The following is a 19,085-nucleotide window of genomic DNA, read 5'->3' as shown; positions in this document are numbered from 1 at the left end:
AATGGCTTGATGGAAACTGGATCCAACTGGTCCAGCCTTGTGGCTTTTGATTTAAACTGCAGTTATAAGGTGTGATTAGAGGCAGGGGATGCAGTGCCAAGAGCTCAGATGTGCAGCAAAAAACATACATTAAAAAAATCCTTTCTCTAAACCTATCCATATTTTTCCTGTGTTAACTCTTTGCCAGCCACTGCCAAATACACAAGGAAATCCTGGGCCATCCAAGGACACCTTCAGTGCTGCTGCTTAAATCCAAGGGGTGTAAGAGTTCTGTCAGCAATGCAGAAGAATTTGGCCATTTGGCCACTGAATCACTAACATTTATGGGCTTGGTATCAATAATAACCACAGCAGAACTTCATAGGAACCAATTGAGTCTTTCCTGCCACTGTCCCTGAGAGCAAGGGAAGTGGATGCCCTCCCCAAAGCCCTCCATGCTGGCCAGCAATGGCTGAAGCAGGGGCTGTGTTTTGGCTGCCTTCTTTCTGGGTTACTCCTATACAGGAGAGGAGGAGGCAGTGCTTTCCTGGAAATGGTTAAACAAGGTCTCTTTTTCCTGTCTCCAACCAGTTGCCCAAAACTCAATAGTTAATTTGGGAAAGAGAGACCTTTGGAGATGTTAACGCAGTTCAACCTTCAGCCCATATGGATAAAATCACACTTCAATAAATTGCTGGTTCTTTATCTTCATGTGGCATCATCACGAAGTTAATTTCAAGCTTTCCAGTAAGTTGTAATATATCTTCTAACCTAAAAGCTCTTTTGCATGACACTGAAATAGGTCCCAGTCTATATACATCTGCTGCCAATACAAATGTATGGTTCAGCAGCAGTAAAGAGGATATAAAAGACTCCCACATTACAAATGTAGGAGGCAGAGGATATTTTAGCATGGCAGTGGTTACGCTTTTGGCAGCTTTGCTATAATAAACTTTGTTTTCAGAGCCTTAAAATATTCCCTGTGCAGCGAAGACTGACATATTTGCTTTCAGCAGAGCTGTCTCAGGGGCCAAGGCTGGTGAAGGAGCTCAGGAACATGGGGGAACACAAAGAAGATGGAGTTAATATCACCCTACGTTTAAACAGGGAATTTCCTCTCAAAATGCAAATATTTGCAAATGCCATCAGGTCCTGGTAGGACTATTTGCATAAATGCAAATGAGCACTCAGCAGGTACCTGCACACATTGTGACAACCCCCAGGGCTGCTTCAGGAGCCCAGGGCAAGGGAGAGAAGCTGAGCGGGCAGGCCAAGGGCCAAAAACACAATGGAAAAGGGCTATGAGATACCAACCTTGTGTAGGAAAAGTCTCTGGAGATCTCCACTATCTCACCATCTGATGGACGCCTCAAGTCACCTGCCAGGATGCTACTGCTGGGTGCCTGTCTGGACCAAGATGCAATTGCCTTGAAGTGGATGGACCCCATCTACAGCTGGCAGGTGGATGTTGGCTTCCATGTGTCTCCCAAGTTACCCTGGACTCCAATAATCCACTCAGGCACTGAGGTAGCTATGGAGAAAACTAATGTGAATGACTTACAGCTTAGTGCATGCTGGGATGGCAAGAGTGGCTGTGAAACTTTGATCCAGGCAATTTTGTCAGCAGAAAAGGAGAGCTTGTCTCATACAGGACAGCATCCCAGTTTAAGAGTTGCTGCCTGGTTCTGCCTGCTCTCTGCCTCCCCATGAGTCAAGGTAGGGTTTTTCTCCCGGTCCCCAAATGCCATCACTGTGACACTGAGGGCAATGTGCTCTGTGAACAGCCACCATTTCCTTTTGCTCTGGGAACTCAGCCCGACAAGGGATGACACAAGGAAGATTGCCTTGAAACTTTAGGATGTATTTCCAGACCTTTAAACCTCAGCTAAACCAGAGGAAGAGCAGAGAGAAGCTGGAGAGAGGTGGCTTTCTATGGTCTTCTGCCCCCTGCATCACCAAACAGCGTTTCCCAGTATCCAACCTGCAGAAGGAAAGAGGTAAAGTCTTTCTGTCCATTCAGATCAGTTTGAACCACCAATTTCTTGCAGAAGAGGACATCCAAAAGTTCAGACTAGCCAGGTTTGAATAGCAAAGAAAGCATGAAGCCATGCTTTACACAAGAAAACACTGGGAAATGGGCAAATGCTGCCTTGTTCAGGGTATGGTCTTAGTGTTGAACCCAAGAGGAGCTCTAGTAAGTGGGTCCAGCAGGATTTGTCTGTGTCAGGTGCAGTCCAGACACACAAAGATTTCTGTGGGTATGGAAGGCCAAGCTTAATAATGGGGAAAGAACTTTAAAAATGCCAATGGTTTATGTATACCTGCAAACCCAGAGATTCAACCCTGCCAGTTACAGTTTCTAAGCCAGCAAGAAAAAACACTTCTTCATCATCCAGCCTCTTTAGAAAAGCTCATTGCTACTTGTATTGAACTTGGATTGGGTCTTGGCATGGAGGATTTTGAGAGCATGTGATGGCATTATGGTTTCATGCTAATCTGTCCTCATTGTGTGCTCTTAAATTAAATAAAAACCATGGCTTTCTAATCCACAGGTTACTAACTGTGGGAAAGCCACATCCATCACAGCTTGGGCAAGTGCTTAGAAGTGTCACACTTTTGTACTTATTAATTATCAAGTGACTGTACAAACACATTGTTACCAACCTGAGCATGTGGACTGCAAAACCCATGCAGTTCCTCTTGCAGGTCTAAACCCTTATGTCTTCAGAAGAAACCCTGCACCAAGCAGTTGCAGGGCTGTGCAAAGAATGACCTGACCCCTTTTGTCTGTGGACAGCTCTCAGGGGTTTGGCAGTGCCTCACCAATGTATATTACCACTTGTGATAGGTTTGTTTGGGGTTCCTAGGAAGTAAAAGAGAAAGAAAGAAGTTATTTTGATAGTAGATCAAGTATCAAAGGAATAAAAATAACCAGGTACTTTTGCAACCTGCAGGCTGAGCCCTCTACTGTGAAGCCAGGTGTATATTCCTGCCTGGGGTGGAATTCCCCACACACGGTTCAAAGAGGCAGCACGACAGCACTGGGGCTCTGATCTCTGCAGATGTGCAAGGCCCAGAAGAAGTCCTGATTTCAAACTTCAGAGAAGCATTTTCATCTTATTTCCCTGCTCCAACCAGAAAGACAAAGCAGTTCCTAAGGGAAAAGCCCACACAGAGCGAGGAAAGGAGACTTTCCTCCTCTCATCATTGCAGCACAGGACAAGGAACCAAATGACCCCTTAGATGTGAAAAGTGAACAAAACAGCAAGCAGCTTCCACCAGGAATGCAAGTTCTCCTGCAGGACACTCCTGTTCTCTACACATACAGAGCAACAAGGTCCCATACCCTCAGAGGGAGGATGTGTTGGCCAACATTTTGTCAACCAGTGAATAAAGATGAACTGGTCTGAGAAATCATAGAATCATAGAATAGTTAGGGTTGGAAAGGACCTTAAGATCATCCAGTTCCAACCCCCCTGCGATGGGCAGGGACACCTCACACTAAACCATCTCACTCAAGGCTTCGTCTAACCTGGCCTTGAACACTGCCAGGGATGGAGCATTCACAACCTCCCTGGGCAACCCATTCCAGTGCCTCACCACCCTAACAGTAAAGAATTTCTTCCTTATATCCAATCTAAACCTCTGCTGTTTAAGTTTCAACCCGTTACCCCTTGTCCTATCATTACAGTCCCTAATGACTAGTCTCTCCCCAGCATCCCTGTAGGCCCCCTTCAGATACTGGAAGGCTGCTCTGAGGTCTCCACGCAGCCTTCTCTTCTCCAGGCTGAACAGCCCCAACTTTCTCAGCCCAAACTCCAGTCTCCGCTCCCCTGAACAAACTCTCCTTTGAACACTTCTCACACCAAGAGGATCCCTGGGTTCAGCCTCCACTGATCCCTCTGCCTCAGCACACATCAGGGCACCAGCCACCCACTCTTCATTAACTTGATGGGTAACTCAGCAGCACAAATCACCTCAAGTAACCTTGGCCAGGGAGCACAGCGGATCCTTCCACAATGAAACAGCACGACAGGAATTATCCCAATCCATAATTGCTCCAAGCAGACAATAAACCAGCTCACGCTGGTGGAAGTAGCCACTCAGAGGTAATAACCCAGTGAGTAACAATAATGGCAGCAGATACTTGATAAAAAAGCAGGGAACAAAAGAGAAAGCTTTCTCCATTATACAAAGAATGGATGTTTTCTCTTTGCTGCCTTTGGTTCGGAAATGCATTTAGCTATTTAGAGAGTGCTGGAGTGCTCACCCGCACTCACAGCAGAAGTGGATTTTGGGCTGGGGGAGGAAGGGATCATTTTCCACTAGTGAGATCATGGGCAGGAAAATTAGTTCTCTCCTTTTAATCTTTCTTGTATTTCTACCCAGGCACTACCCAGGCATTTTATCTTCTTCAAGAGAAGAAGCTGCATATTGGTGGGGAAAAAAACCCCAAACCTGCTCTGGGGTGGTTAAAAAAGGGCATTGAAATACCAGTGTTCTTGTTCCCTATACCCAGTGAGTATCCTGGTGATGGGAGGGATAAGCCATGCTCATCTGAGGAAAAACACTAAAACCAGGGGCTTGTGTGTGCCTGGTGCATGTGCCTCCTGCTTCTGCTCCTGCGTGTGGCTTGTGGCCCCTCGCTGCTCATGCTGGGGGTCTGGCCTCTTGCCCTGTAACTGCTGCTCCACAGCCCTGCTCCCTGATCCGAGCCTGGAGCTCACACAGGGACTACAACCCAGCATATGTTGGGTTGTATATATGTTGAAACATATATGTTTCCCAGATATATGGCTGGGAAAAAATATCCCCCCACACTGCTGGAGCACTACAGAAGGCAGCAGCATGGCAGGGGCAGGAGGATGGTGACACAGCCCTGGGGACATTTATACCTGTGGCTCTGTCTCAGTAGCAAGTGCCTGGCACCAGCACTCCAGCGATGTCCATTTCAAGCCTGGCTCCCTCCTGCTTCCCCAGTGAAGCCACCAGCCACCTCCTGCCAAGCCACCCCCCCTGCCCCAGGAGGGCTGCTGGAGGCACGGGCATCGGCACCGTGATGGGCTCCCATGAAGAGGACAAGACAGATATTGTAACAGAGATCATCAAGATGTAAAAGGTGGAACAAACCCCAGGGGGATTTAAGTGGGATTTAAAGATCCACGTGTCAGCTGGATATAACCCAACCCTGCCCCAGCCACACCAAGCTTTGCCCTGCAGAGTAAATAAGCCTGAAGACAGGCATCTGCAATGAAGAGCGTATCAGGGGAAGGCTCTGCAGGACTGCAGAGGCTAAGCACTGTTCATTAAAGTGCCAGGGAAATGTGAATGAAACAGATGAATGGATGAAGAAATGAATGAAGGAGGGAAGAGGAAGTGAATGAATATTGCATTGACTTGATGCCTTTCATCCTGGGATGGCAGAGCTGAACAGCACAGCTGATGGGCAGGAACCATGTCAGTACTCCCCAGAGAGAGCCCTGGTCAAAACAAATCAGGTTATTTCCTGTTGACAGAGCCCTTCAGGGAGAGGCACACAGGGAAATGTGGCATATGGACTCATATCGCTTGAAGCACGAGGCTGTCCCTAAACAAAATCCCCCCAACTGCCCCTTAATCAATGTGACAGATCATTACTTTTTGAGTTGCTCTTGTTCTTGCTATTCCAGACACCACACGATTTCCATGGCAACGACATCCCAGCTGTCCCAGGCCTTTTCCTAACCTCTGTCATCTGCTGTCAAGTCACACCAGTGCATAACTGGGGAAGATGAGCAGCAGGGCCACAAAGGTGCCTTTTGGCACCCCCCTTTCCTTCCCTATACAGCCCAATCCTGCAAGCCCCTGGGTAGCCACACATGGCACAGGGCTTGCAGGAGGCTGTGGGGAGCACACAGAAATGAAACATAATTTTCTGGAGGCTTTATTGTGCTGTTCTGGAGCACAACCAAGTGAACCCACCAGCCAGCCTGACAGCAACTGGGATTTGGGGTGGTTTAAATGGGGATGAGAGGTGTGAGCAGCAAGATGCTGCTGCTCCCTTGGTAACACAGGTGGGGTTGAGAATAAACCTGGATACTTTGGGGAGGAAAGGGAATCTAGCTTTACTTCTGGTTTGGAGAAGAAAACATGTCCTCTCTTTACCTCCTGAGGGAACAACTATCCTGGGATCTGATTCTGCTCTTCAACTGCTGCAGTTTTGCAGGCAACTTGATGTGACCACCACAAGCAGCACACACTGCTCAGAGGGGCATCTGGCCCCACCTGAATGCAGTCACCAATCACTCCTCAGTGCCAGTTTAATTCCAGCTGACTGTATGGATCTGGGGTCATTCTCCCTGCAACATCATCTAGCTGCTCCTCTAGCAGCTGGCTGTGGGAGCCATTTTACAAGTGTTCAGTAGGGCATTTGAGGGCAGATACAAACCCCAGGGACCATCCCTAGGCTTTAAGTAGGTTTTAGAGGTGACCTCAGGAGCACAAAGCTTGCCATGTGTGGGGGTTTGGGTACACAGACCCTACCTGCTGAATGAACCAGTGCTGCAAGTCTTGCTCACACAGTAACTGCACCTGCTGCCTGCAGGAGCTGGAAGCAAATGATTTGTGTCTTCCTCTTCCACTTACCCTGCTCCCTCCAGCAAGCAGCATCCCCTCTGAAAGGCCAGGGAGGATTCAGGGTGACTGAGTGCCACTGCAGGAGCCCAACCAGGCAGAGCATCTCCCACCCTGCCGCTAGGAAGGGGCTGCGGCACAGCATGTGGGGATGGCTGAGCATCATGCCTTGCTTGAGGCAGCAGGTAAAGCGCCTTCATCCACCCTTTCTTCAATCACATCACCCTTTTGATTCAAACACAGGTTTCACCCCAATGCAATCAGATGTTTGCACCCCTGCCTCTGCAACAGCCTGCGGTTTTCATAAGCTGCACTGAATTTCATGGTAACCCTGCAGAGTTGTTGCCCCATAACAAACACACTTACTGCACTAGATTAAGCACACTGCTTATCCAAACGTTAACAAGCACCAAATGTAGGGCACTGGGCCTGCTTCCCTGTGTTCCCACAGGGAATTTCGCCACTCGGTTTGGCAGTTGCACAACTGGACCCAAATAAGGGGACCCATTTGCAGACTGGACCAGCAGCTTCTCTGGGGGAGTATGGCTGCTCGAAATCTCTGCTGGAGTTTAACAACTGCTTGAATAAGGTCAACTTACTTTGCTGCTCTTCACACCCTGACAAAAGAGATGTTCTATCCTGCTATAACTGGGGTTAAATTGCTTTTCCTGTTAATTGGCCTGGGCTTGTGGGCCAGAGGCTCTCTGTTGAACGCTCACCTGGTTCCTTGGCCCTGTGCTGTGGAGCAGCTGGTTGGGTTTGGAGGTAGCATCCTGCTCAGGCCACAGTGACTTCAAGACAAACTGCTCCATGGAGTACCCCAGCAGCCAAGACAGCCAGAGCCATGGTGCTCATGGGTCTGAGAAGAGACAAAGCTTTAGGAAGAGAAGGGAGCATATTTCTGTAATGCTGACAGCTACCCTGCAGGAACTGCTCATGTTGATGCATGGCTTAGCACTGAACTCAAATACATTCAATTTCATCAAATACAGGGGTTAAAACAAATAATGTGGCAAAATCTGCATTGAACAAGCTATCAATGTTCCTTTTCTAATTCAAGTATGGGAAAAAGCTGTGAACCCTTATGGGGGTATAGGGGCATAGACCCATATGGAGGTGGGGTATAGGCCAGATGAGGGGTTAACCCCTTTGCCAGCCCTGCAAAGTGATGGGTGACCCTGGTGCCATCCAGCTCTGGGATTTTATTGGAGGAGGGCAGCTGCACAAGGTGCTGGGTGATACTTTGGGGCTGCACAGGCAGGACCAGAACAGAGTTGCTCCTTTTCAGCTTAACACCCCCTGAGGGGCTCAGGCAGAGCCAGCCAAGGCTGGGCAGAGCTGGAGCACTGCTTCCTCCATCCACATGGACACAGTTTGGGTGAGAGGAAGAAGGGGAAGAAACCCCCAGAAGACAAAATGAGACTTACCTCCGTGTTTTCACCCACCACCTCCATCACTCCCCTTCAGCCTAATCATTCTCTTCCTCTTCAATCAAGGCCAATTTGCAAGAGGAGCAGCTCCCACTGCCTGAGTGCAAAAGCCTTTAATTACTGTCATCTGGGAGGCTGTGCCTGGCTCCCCTCCGGTGCCTTTGCAGTCGGAAGACAGTGCTCCAGGACTTGACGCCCCCAACATGCCACTTGTCAGGCTTTGTTTTAAACAAGCACTCAGTGCCTATTAGGAGGCTGGGGAGAAGGTTCCTGACAGTCCATCTGTGCTGCTGCTGCTGCAACATGGCAATCGCATCTGGGCAGGGAGCTGATTTCAGCTGCCTTGACTGGGTACCAGCCTGGCAGCAGTTTCCAGCGTGTGGTGGCTCACTGTGCACAAACCCTGAGAACGGCATCACTGTCTCTTCACTGCTTGTTTCCTGACTAGGATCACATTGGGCATTAAACTGGGGATGGAGGTGAGAGTACAAATATGGTCAGAAAGGGACAAGGCAAATCTGGGGAGATCAGGCTGTTTAACAAAGTGGCTCCAAAGCATCCTCTCCCACAAAAGGCCCCAAGCCTGCATCCCCAGGAGCACACTTCCAACTGGAATGAATGCTCCTTATGTACTGCATGGATTTTGGTACCAGCCATTGGGTTGTATTTTATTCTGCAGAAGAAAACAGGAACGCAGAACCTACATAAACTGATTCGGCAGATCCAGCAAGCAGGGATGGGAAACCACCTTCCTGCTGCTGCCTGCCCTGCCACACTGCAGGCAGGATGGCCAGTTAGGGTGCGCCAGTACGAACTGACACCCAGGACTCTGCCAACCCTGTGATCTTGCAGTTTGGGCTCAACATACAGTGGGATACACTGGAAAGAATGCTAGAATGCTTCCAGGTGTACGGACCAACACCCATGGGATGCACCGTGTGAAATACACTCACCAGAGCCTTCCTTCTAATGCTTCATCTCTGGAGCATCACCTGCGGCAGCGAAAAGCCGACGAGGATTTCTGGGGAGCCTCTGCCAGTGGGTGGCACTGCAAAACCAGCAGTATGGAAGCAGCAGCAGAACAACGGGCTCAGGGTGGAACAGCAGCACAGCCACTGCATGCAGACACGTGTTGTGCATCTCTGGCTGGACAGCCGGGGGGATCGGATAAGAGCAGTGTGGGGATGCTGCAGCCCGGCTGGTGGCAGGAAGAAAGCTGCTGGGGTGTGAGAGGGACATGTGCAGAAGGAGGTGAGGAGGAAGGTGTTCAAGGTGCTGTGGTGGTGCAGGCCTTCTGCAGGCACTTTGAGGTTAGCCCAGTGAATGGGAGTGCGAATCCGTGCATGTCCCTGTGGGACAGATCCCATTCATGTACACATGGGTAATCTTCCCATCGGCTTCCCCTGCTATCCTACTGTAATGCTTTCTCTGCAGCTAAAAATCATGCAATGTGTCACCCTAAAAGTCACCCTAAGGTCTCACCCTCTGGGAACTAGAGAGGCTGCTGCCCCACACCTTGTAACTCCCAAGAACATGAATGTGGGAGGTGTAAGAGCTTTTTGCTCATTCTGCCTGTAGGCACAAGACCCCTGGAAGCACCACAGCAACCAAACACATGCACCAGCCAGCATGACCTAAGGGACTGGGAGCCTGCAGGTAAACAGTGCTGCATGGCACTTACATCACCTCCTAGGCAAATGGGAATTTAGGATCCTGGGGCAGCCGAGTAAACCTTGTGAGTGGTAAAGCAGGCTCTAATCTGGGGGATGGCCTGGTCTAAGCATCCATGTTCAGGTAGAGTCCTGCTCTAGGTCCAAAGTGGCTGTGCTTGGGTGCCACACAGCCCTCCTGGCACAGATTTAACCTCCCTTTGCATCACATCAACACTTGATGTCCTATCTCCAGCATTCCAGTGTTGCCTTGACCAGTTAATTCCCAGAAGGTCTCCAGTCCCCATCCAGTTAAAAATGCTCTGACCTCTCCAAAGCAGTGTATGCTCAGTTCTTCCTTTCACTAACAGACAACAAGCAAAGGAGCATCTTCCTCTCCCCCCATGATGTCCCAGTTGCAGCTGGAAACAACAAAGTATTAGAGGAATGGGCTCATGTAGCCCCAGCCTGACCCCAGGACCACGAGGCTTCATGCTGGGGGTGGGACCCCTTCAAAGAGGAAGCCAGAGGGATGCTGTGAAAGAATAAAACACCTCTCCTGGGCTGTGCAAAGGGAATTTGGCTCTGAAGGGCTGTAATGCTGGCCTGGCAGGTGGCAGCACCATCTGACAGCCTCTGCCACCACAGGAAGAGCCATCATTTCCCTATGCAGCATCCACACGGCCATCTCTGCTAATGGGTATTTTCTCTGGCAGGAGCAAACGCTTCATCCAGCAGATCATGGACTAGCAGGAAACTGGGGAGTACAACATCAAAAGGAATTTGCTCCTGTACCAGAAGGTTTAAGGATGTGGCACCAGGGTTTTCTCTAGCATCCTCCTGCAGGGAACACACTGACTGGTGTAGCAGGGGTGGCTGCAAAATCCCATCTCCTGTCTGCCCACCTTCGTGCTCACAGAAATGCCTTGGTACAGCCCACTCCAGACTGGGGAAGAGCTTCGATCTGGCCCTTCTGCTGCAGACAGATCTGATTTGCTCCTAGCGCTGAGCACTCTGTAATTACAGTACATCCCACTTAATCGGGATGTGCTTAATTGGGAAATCCACTTACCAGGATGTCACCTAGGGAACCGATTTAAGCTTGATAACACTTAAGAGCAATGCCTGCTGCTTTATAGGGAAGGTAATTCTCCTACAGGGAGATGCATTCAGGTGGCTGAATCATGCTCCTTCTTCTACCAGCATCCAGTGCTCCTGGCTGCCTGCTCCTGCAACAGATTTCAGCCTTCCCCTTAAGTAGGTTACAGTCAGGAAATGCACCAACTGCTAATGCCAGATCATGGCTGTCCTCTGCACCAGCTGAACAGGCTGCCACTGCCACATAGACCAGCTTACGGCTGTCCCCCTTAGCTGGACCCACACACCCGGTATGTCAGATCCCCTTTCCCATTTGTAGATGGATTTCCTCCCATGGCTGGGACCTTTTGACAAGGACAACATGCTTAGGGTTGGCAAAGCAGCAGAAGAGGGGCCAAGGTGATCCAGCCATCACCTGAATCAGGGTAGAGCAAGAGCTTTGGCAACAACCAGAACTCACTTGTCTTCTTCCCTTAACCAAACACATCAAATGCCCATGTGAAGAGAGGAAAAGGACATGGGAACATCCCTCAAAGACTTAATGTTGAGTCAAGCACTTGAAGAGGCCACGCTTTTAATCCGGTTTTCTCCAGGAACAGGGTTTATGTGATCACATTGAGTATTTGTGCATGCACATATGCATGTCTTACAGATACCACTGATAACTGCTGAAACTCCTGATTAAAGCAGGCAGAGAAGCAGCTTTTCCAATGATAACAAATTCCCACAAGTTTTATAGTAATAAGAGCCAGACAGAGGAGAGAAACTATGAACACCCAACTCCCCACTAGCTCTCAGGCATCTGGGACAGCATTTTTGCAACCCAACCCCCCCATGAACCACAATTCCTTGTTAGAGGAATGCCAACTGCTTCAGGACCATCACTTCTCCAACCTTTGGGCACTGCCTCGTTTACCTGTACTTTTCAATCAGTCTACTGTATGTCCCCTACTGCACACAAGCACGCTGCTCCTCTCCTAAAGGCGAGCCCTTGCAGGGAGCCTGCCTTTGCTACAGAAACATCTGTACTATATGGCAACAACACAACTTTTCAAGATGCTGTGCTGGTGGTTTTGTTCTCACCAATCATGAGAAGCTGGGGGAAGTCAAACCAAACTCTTTGGATGCGTAACAGTGATTGCCTTTCAGACACTTCAAAATGCAATAGCTTGGCATCAAATGAGGGATTTTTATGGCTGCACATGTTCTGTGCTTCTCTGAACAAGCCAACTTCCAGATTAGCTACACTGGCTTTTTAAAGTGCTATAAAATATGCAAAGGCACTTGTAATGTATAGTGATTTCTGTAAAAACAGGAGGGAAGTGCTGAACTGTGTCCTGATTTATCCTTTTGCTTCTCCTAACCCATGCTGGGAGAAGGGGTAAATGCAATCCTCTGCTCTCTTTTTGGCTTATCAGTTTTCCAGCCCACAGATAGATGGGGGACAAAATGCCAGGTACTACAGAACCCATAGCCAGGCACTACAGAACTTGTGCCTTTCAGCCACCCTGATGATTTCAAAGAGAAAACCCTCCTAATGCCTGAGTATCATGACCAATGCCAAACACAGCAAACACCTTTCCAAGGTGCAACACAACATGAGCAGCAAAGCTCGGCCATCAGCCGGGCAGCACCTCCTGCAAAGGTGCTGGACCTGAAGCTGGATGGAGGGTTCAAAGGAACAGATCCCCACAATGAACCACATCAGGCCTTTGCTTTCCTGCTGGCAGGGTCACCTCCTCATCCCTCCTTTTGTTCCTGCTCCTCTTTTCCTTCACACTGCTGTAACATAGTCAGAAACCCACAAGGCTGTGTCATAGGATTGCTCCCCATACCTGCTTGTGTTGGCTTAAATATATGTGCTGAACTATTGCCAAGCATCAGGTCCTCAACATGTACGTCTCAGGGCTGGCCTTACTTTTCACTAAAACCAAGCCACGCAGAGGCTTGGCAAAGGAAAACATCCCAGTGACCAAGGCTCCCACTTTCCGAGTCTGGGTGGGAGGAATTAAGTATGAGTTTAAGCTCCATTTTAGCTTGAGGAGAACAGCATAAGTTACTGAAGCCAGGTTCCTCCCCACACCTGCTACAGAGCCAAGCTCTCACCTCACCATCCTGGGGCTGCTTCACCAGTGTCAAGGCAGCGCTGCCACCAGTGTGGGCTCCATGGCACCACCACAGCTGCTGCCCACTGCCCAGTGCTTCTGGCAACCCATTCCACAGCCATTACAGCCCAACACAAAGGCGAGGATCACAACCCTTATCTGGCATCTGTCTCACTGCAGTCAGGTTCAGACGAGTGCCCCTGGAACACAGAATGAGTATTTATGAGCTGGGAGATTTTAAGTGCGTGCCTTAATGCCATGCATGTTCAAACCCATCCATCCTTACAGAGCAACTGCAGCTCTCTGCTGCTGGTATGAACAGGTAAACCCAATCAGACTGCCTCTCATCCATTTTTAGACATATGAAAGGCTGTGCAACAAGCTGGAGAGTCAGCAGACTTCAGATCTTTAAATTAACCTCCTATGTCTTTCTGTAAAAGTAACATTTATCATTAGCACAGTTTATGGGACATGGATTTTGTGTGCTTTGTTAGAGACAATAGCACTCTTTGCAACTAGCAAAATGCATTGCTGCATCCTGAAAGCTCTTTAGCACAACCAAGGTAAGAAAAGTAGATTTTCATTGCATTTGTTGTGAGATAAGAAGTACTAAATCTAGTGCTGGCAAGTGTGAGCTGTCTGCACTGGGAAACTTCATGCCACCATCAGAATTTTGGAGGCTTATTTGAAAGGACCTCTGTCACCTGGCTGTCATCACATCAGTAAGAGAAACAGGATGGAAGTAGAGGAGATGGGGAAATGGGAGAATTTCCTCAATCATCACAAGTTGAATAGAAATGCTCCATTTACAAACAGATCTGCCCAAGCCATCTAGGATGAGAGCATCTCATCTCAAAGTCACAGCACAACCACAGCACCCTCCAGCCTGCACTGGCTTTGGGCCCCCTGTGAGGACTGATGGACTCATGCAGCCCAGCTTGTGCAGGGACACACAGTTCAGGCAGTCAAAATCACACTAGCCTCTACCTCTACCTGCTGCAGACACACCAGTGAAAACAAGCACCACACACAGGCACATAAAGTCTGCAACCCATTTTACAAGACACGGTATAAAAAACACACATCAAAGGCGAGATCAAGACTTTAGTGTTAAGGGCTCCTCTATTTATGCGCTACATGGTTCCCTGTCCATCCTCAGGTTGCCTGAAGCCTCTCATGACATCTCTTTTTGGGATGACTCTAATCCAGTGCACTGCAGAGGAAAGGCCGGGTGAGCAGCTCTGGCTCTCCTGCTGAAGCCCTGGGATCTGTCCTTTTGAGTTTGAAAAGATCTGGAATACAAATCTGTGTTTCCCAGTTAACTACAGAGAGCTGGACTGTCAAAACTTAGCAATATTTGCTATTTGCAAATATTTGGAGACCTCAGTCTAAACTGGATTGATGCACTGAGTGCAAACACGAGCAGGGAGGCAGCTTTAGGCACTCCAGCATCTCACGGCTAATTAAAGCTGGGGGGAATTTGTCTCAGCAAGTTAGGAACCATTTATTCCTCCGGTGTGACTAAACCACAGTGCGGTATCTAATTTACCAGGAGGGGTGATGTGCTGCCAGCTAACCGTGTTCCTGCACTTGAGGTGGGCTAATGGAATAGAGTTTGATGCTTTGGGGCTTGCCAGTTTACCTGCACTTTCCCAACCCCAGTCAGCCTTGCAAACAGCAAGACAATGCAGTGGGAATTCTAATTGCAAAGGAGTATTCAAAAAACCCTGACAAAATCCAAGGGCCTGACCAGAATGACGAGTTCTTGTGGCTTTCTGCAGGGCTGTTTTTCCACTGATGCAAACTGGCTCCTTCTCTTGCAAACAGGCAGTGATGAAACATGCTCTTACCATTCACAGGACTTTGAGGCTCCCAACATGCTCTGAGTGCTACCCTTAACCACAGTAGGAAAGTTGTGTCGCTGCCTTGTCTTGTACCAGTGATGCAAATATCAAGATTAATTTCTCCATAAATAGCTCATTACCAATGATTCTTTCCTTTGTCTCTGGTTCCAGCTGAAGAGAAGGAAGTCACTCCAGCAGGAACTGCACATCTAAAGGCAAAAAGACATTTCTCAGAGGGTATAACTGAGTTACAACAGATGCCATATTTTGGGAACTGCCACCTGCACCCCACTGCTCTCCTTGGGGAAGGAAGGAGGAACTCAGCACTCTCAGTTTCATTTCCCCATTGTTTCCCTGAGCTGAAAATGCTTTTTCCCCTTACTTTTCCAGCCCAACTTGACTCACAAGCCAGGCTCATCCCACGTGTCAGCTCGCCCCATTCTGCAGCTATGCCAGTTTTGGCTCGTTTGCCAAAGGATGAGCATGGCTCAAGGGGCTCTTCCCTGGGCAAGGGTAAGAAACACTCAGGAATCCCTACCTGACCCATTCCCCTGGACAGCAGGCACAGTGGGAAGTGACCTCGCTGGCTGGACTGATGCTATCACTGCGAGACTGCATGGGTTTGGTGGCATCCATCCGCAGCCCAGTTAAAGCCAGTCAGACACCAGCTCCACAGCAGAGAGGCTCCCAGAGAACAGGCTGAAACTGTTCATCTGGAGACAAAGATTATTTAGAGGGAAATCCTGTCTGCTTCCCAAAATGAGGTAGGTTTTTACTGACACACGTCCCAGCCGAATGCACTTGCGGTACCAAATGCATTAGTAAAAGAAAAGGACTTGCTATGTCAGAACAGAGCTGTGGTTTTCAAAGCTAACAGGGAGGAAGTGCACTGTAAATACCTGGAGGAAGTGTAGGCATGGCATATTAATAGACACTTGCTGTGAGATTTCAGGCTGTATGACAAGGCTTTCACTGTCCTCCTGTTGTCCTCGGATGCCCTGTTCCCATACGGAGAGCACTACTCTGTAACCATGCAGCACACCCATCAGACCTGCCAACTTACAGATGAGGCACACAAGATGGGTTAACGTAGCTTATGCTAATGCTTTAACCACCCCAGCACCTGTCATCAGCTGGTGGGGGAAAGCTCAATAAAAGGGAGAAGTTCCTATAAAGGATACATCCAGGGATTTTGATGGGAATAGATCAGGGCCTAACATAGGCAAGCAAGGGTGCCAGGTAGGGTCATTCCCCAAATATGTGAACTGCAGGGGTTTAACACTGCCTGAACTGCAAGTAGGAGTTAATTTTGTTATCCTTACACCCCCTCTCAACCACACATCTACTAAAAGGATGCACAAAGTACCTGCCCTCTGTTCTCACCCCTGTGCTGCTGCACAGTGCTGCTGTCGAGACAGCTCCAGTGTTCTCCTTCAGAAGCCGCTCCCTGACATTTAAGGTTATCGTAAACTGGACCAGATTTGTGCATCCCTAAATAGCAAAGTCTTGCCTAGCATAGTGTGCCTGTGTCCTTTGACTTCTTTCCCCACGAAAACCAGAACAGAAAACTAACACCCTACTTAAATGAAGGAACAATAACCAGTCCATTCGCTGCCACACTGGAGGCATCTTGGCACAAGTTGAGTTTCTTTTTTCAGATACAGACTTTTCTATCAACCAGAGTAACAGACAAATAGGCTGAAGAGCAGGTGGCTGTTTGCCTAGGGAGGTAGGGAAAACAGTCCCCAACCAGCCCTCCTGCCCCAGGTGATGCTGGTGAGCTGGTCCATGTGCAGTAAGGGAGCTTCTCAGAGTATCTGGACACTCAAGAGCTATTTAGTCATTTCTCTTCCCAGCTTGTGGATTGCTGAGGGCTCAAAGATGCACAGACTCATGCTATTAAACAGCTACTTCTGTTGACATTCTTATTTTTAGGAAAGATTACCAAAACATTCACCATTGCTGCTTACACGTAATAGAAAAAGAAGCTCCAAATTCTGGGTGATGGGGACCTCAAGGCCAGCAGCCAAACTGGTCCGGGATGTGGCCTGGCTTCCCTACTGTGTTTACAGCCTGTGCCCTGAGCAGGCACATGAATGAATGGTGGCAGTGTCCTCAGCAGCAGCAAGCTGGTGCTCTCCCCTCCAGCTGAGGGGTTGAAAGCCTCCATGTGCTGAAGACAGGCTGGGATCAGCAGCATTCAACCTAAACAGAACTGTGCTCCAAGAGACCATTGAACACCCAGTGGTCTTTGCCCTGGGTGCTGACCTGAAGGGACTGGCAGTGATGGACAATCTTTCCCCCTCAGTTCACAGAGGTGGTGGGCAGGAGAAAAGCTGCTTTTCTTCCTCAAAATTGGTTCTGTGGCTTCATGCTGAATCCCTCCCTGCTTCATTCAGCATTAAATATCTTGAAGGATCTGTTTCCTTGGAGTCCTTGGAGCTGGATTCTCCTTTGCATGGCCAACTCTGGCTCCATCCCTAAAAAAGGGGGTTTAAATGAAAAGTGAAGTCTGTGATCTCAGCACTCTTTTTACTGTTCCTGAGTGCCTGTGAAATAAGCCCAGCAGCAGGCAATGCCTGGATCGTGCTTTGGTTCTTTGCCACTGTTGGATGTCAGGCAGGCTGCAGAGAATATCCTGAAAGAGAGAGAACAGGAATTACCCCAGACTGAATAAACCCATTGCAAATCTGCTTGTCGGTGGGGAAGTGCTGGGGTGATGTGCATCAGCCTGTTAGCAGCCCTGTGCCTTTCAGCCCCAGTATTGGGCTGGGCTGACACCATTACACCCTGATGTGCTGGTGCTGCTGAAAGGACTCATATGGTCCTCACCTGATTTCAGTGCAATGGCTGTGCTAACCCATGGGACCTAGAACCAATCACCCTGAGAAAGCCACAGATCTCAACCCAGCACCCACCTAGCAGAAGCCATTAATGTACCTGGCAGTAAATGAAGCCCTCTTGAGGAGCAGCAGCAGGGTCACAGAGGTACAGCTAACTTCTTCCTGCCTTTTGTCCATTCCAAGCTGAGGAGACACACTGGAAGTAGTGCTGGCAATGTCACCCACTGGGTGGTGACTGAAGTGCTGTCCCATTGGCTTTGCCCTCACCCTAGGGCCTTGTCTGGACTATCCTGCCCTGCCTGCTATGCCTGACACAGGTTGCCCACCACCCCAGGGAGCCACCATTCAGGAGGAATCACCAGTGACAACTGGCTAGAGAGGGAAAGCACATCTACTGGGGGGGCTTTTGTATTTCAGAAGCTTTGGCAAATTGTAAGGAACTGCAGTTTTGCCCCTTGTGGCAATCAGTGCCTGTCAGAAAACCAAATGTGCCACCAAAGAACAAATGTGAGGATAAAAATATAGAAATCGCATTTTAGGTCCAAGTCATCATATTCCCTCACTGGCTTTCATGTGGATGGTATCATAAGCCTAGATACCATACTACTTCACATGCCCACAGCTGTACACATGTGGGCACACATGCTAATCAATAATATGTCCTTTTTCCAGGTCTTTGCTGATATTGAAACACTCCTTTCTCTACAAAAGCATTCTCCAAAGCAGTGTCTTCAGCCTACACCAGCCCTCGCAGGATGCTGATGCCAGAGCAGAGAGCCCACAATCTCCCTGTTGTGCAAAACGTGGTGCACTGGGTACAACATGGAGCACTTGACCGCAGAGACCCTAGACGTGCTTAACAGTACTGCACTGCTCACCCGCTAAGAGCCTTAACTTCTTACTGCATTATGCTGGGGTTTAGGCAAAGCAGGGTTCTCAGCAGGGCGCTGGATAGATTTCCTTTCCCATGAAAAGAGACTTACGCCTTCACATTTGTTCCTTGTCCCCAAATCCCCTTTTTTTCCAGGTAAAGGAGAAAGGAATTTAATGGATTATAATTAAGGAGGTGTTGTTCTGAGCAAGGGGGAGGGGACAGGAAGGTTAATACAGGATGTGGCTGCATTGCCTAAGGAAGAGATGATTTAATGGGAAAAACCTCATGAGAGGAGAGCTTTAGGGCTCTTCTCCCCTGTGTAGCAGGTGAGTATTTACAGGCACATACTTGTTTGGCTTATTTTGGCTGGAGGTGGACACTGAGTTTTAGTAGGTGCATCTCGTACTATGCAGTGATGCTCAGCAGCAGTAAGTAGCTACAAGAGGGGAGGTATTTCTACTACTTGTGTTAGGAAGCCCCACTGCATCTAGGCATCAGGAAGGAGCTGCTGACAGGACCACAGAGCTCACATATATAATAAAATGTAAGTTACTGCCAATATATAACAGAACCCTTCCCAGGCCTCCAGCACCATTCACTCCAGAGCCCCAAAGCACCATACAAACAGTAATTAAAGCTTCCCAGACCCTA

At 48.8% G+C, this 19,085-nt stretch overlaps 1 long non-coding RNA gene across 11 annotated transcripts in view; it reads right to left on the bottom strand.

Moving 5' to 3' along the window:
- The window catches only part of LOC115945342 (uncharacterized), a 254,563-nt gene that overhangs the window by 18,413 nt on the left and 217,065 nt on the right, over positions 1–19,085 (bottom strand). For 5 of the 11 annotated variants that reach the window (XR_004549959.1, XR_004549962.1, XR_004549960.1 and 2 more), the window contains 6 exons: positions 15,617–17,355; positions 14,724–14,926; positions 12,875–13,073; positions 7,311–9,237; positions 2,644–2,842; positions 1,294–1,960 (listed from right to left, as the gene is read on the bottom strand). This is a non-coding gene — a long non-coding RNA (uncharacterized lncRNA). Of the gene's footprint in view, positions 1–1,293; positions 1,961–2,643; positions 2,843–2,927; positions 3,109–7,310; positions 9,238–12,874; positions 13,074–14,723; positions 14,927–15,616; positions 17,356–19,085 lie in introns of those variants that run through there. The other 6 variants (XR_004549964.1, XR_004549968.1, XR_004549961.1 and 3 more) reach the window with 6 other exon arrangements.

Source organism: Melopsittacus undulatus, chromosome 9 (genome assembly GCF_012275295.1).
Source record: "Melopsittacus undulatus isolate bMelUnd1 chromosome 9, bMelUnd1.mat.Z, whole genome shotgun sequence".
Lineage (NCBI taxonomy): Eukaryota > Metazoa > Chordata > Aves > Psittaciformes > Psittaculidae > Melopsittacus > Melopsittacus undulatus.
Note: the sequence above shows the minus strand (reverse complement) of the source record. Positions and strands in the feature narration are given on the sequence as shown.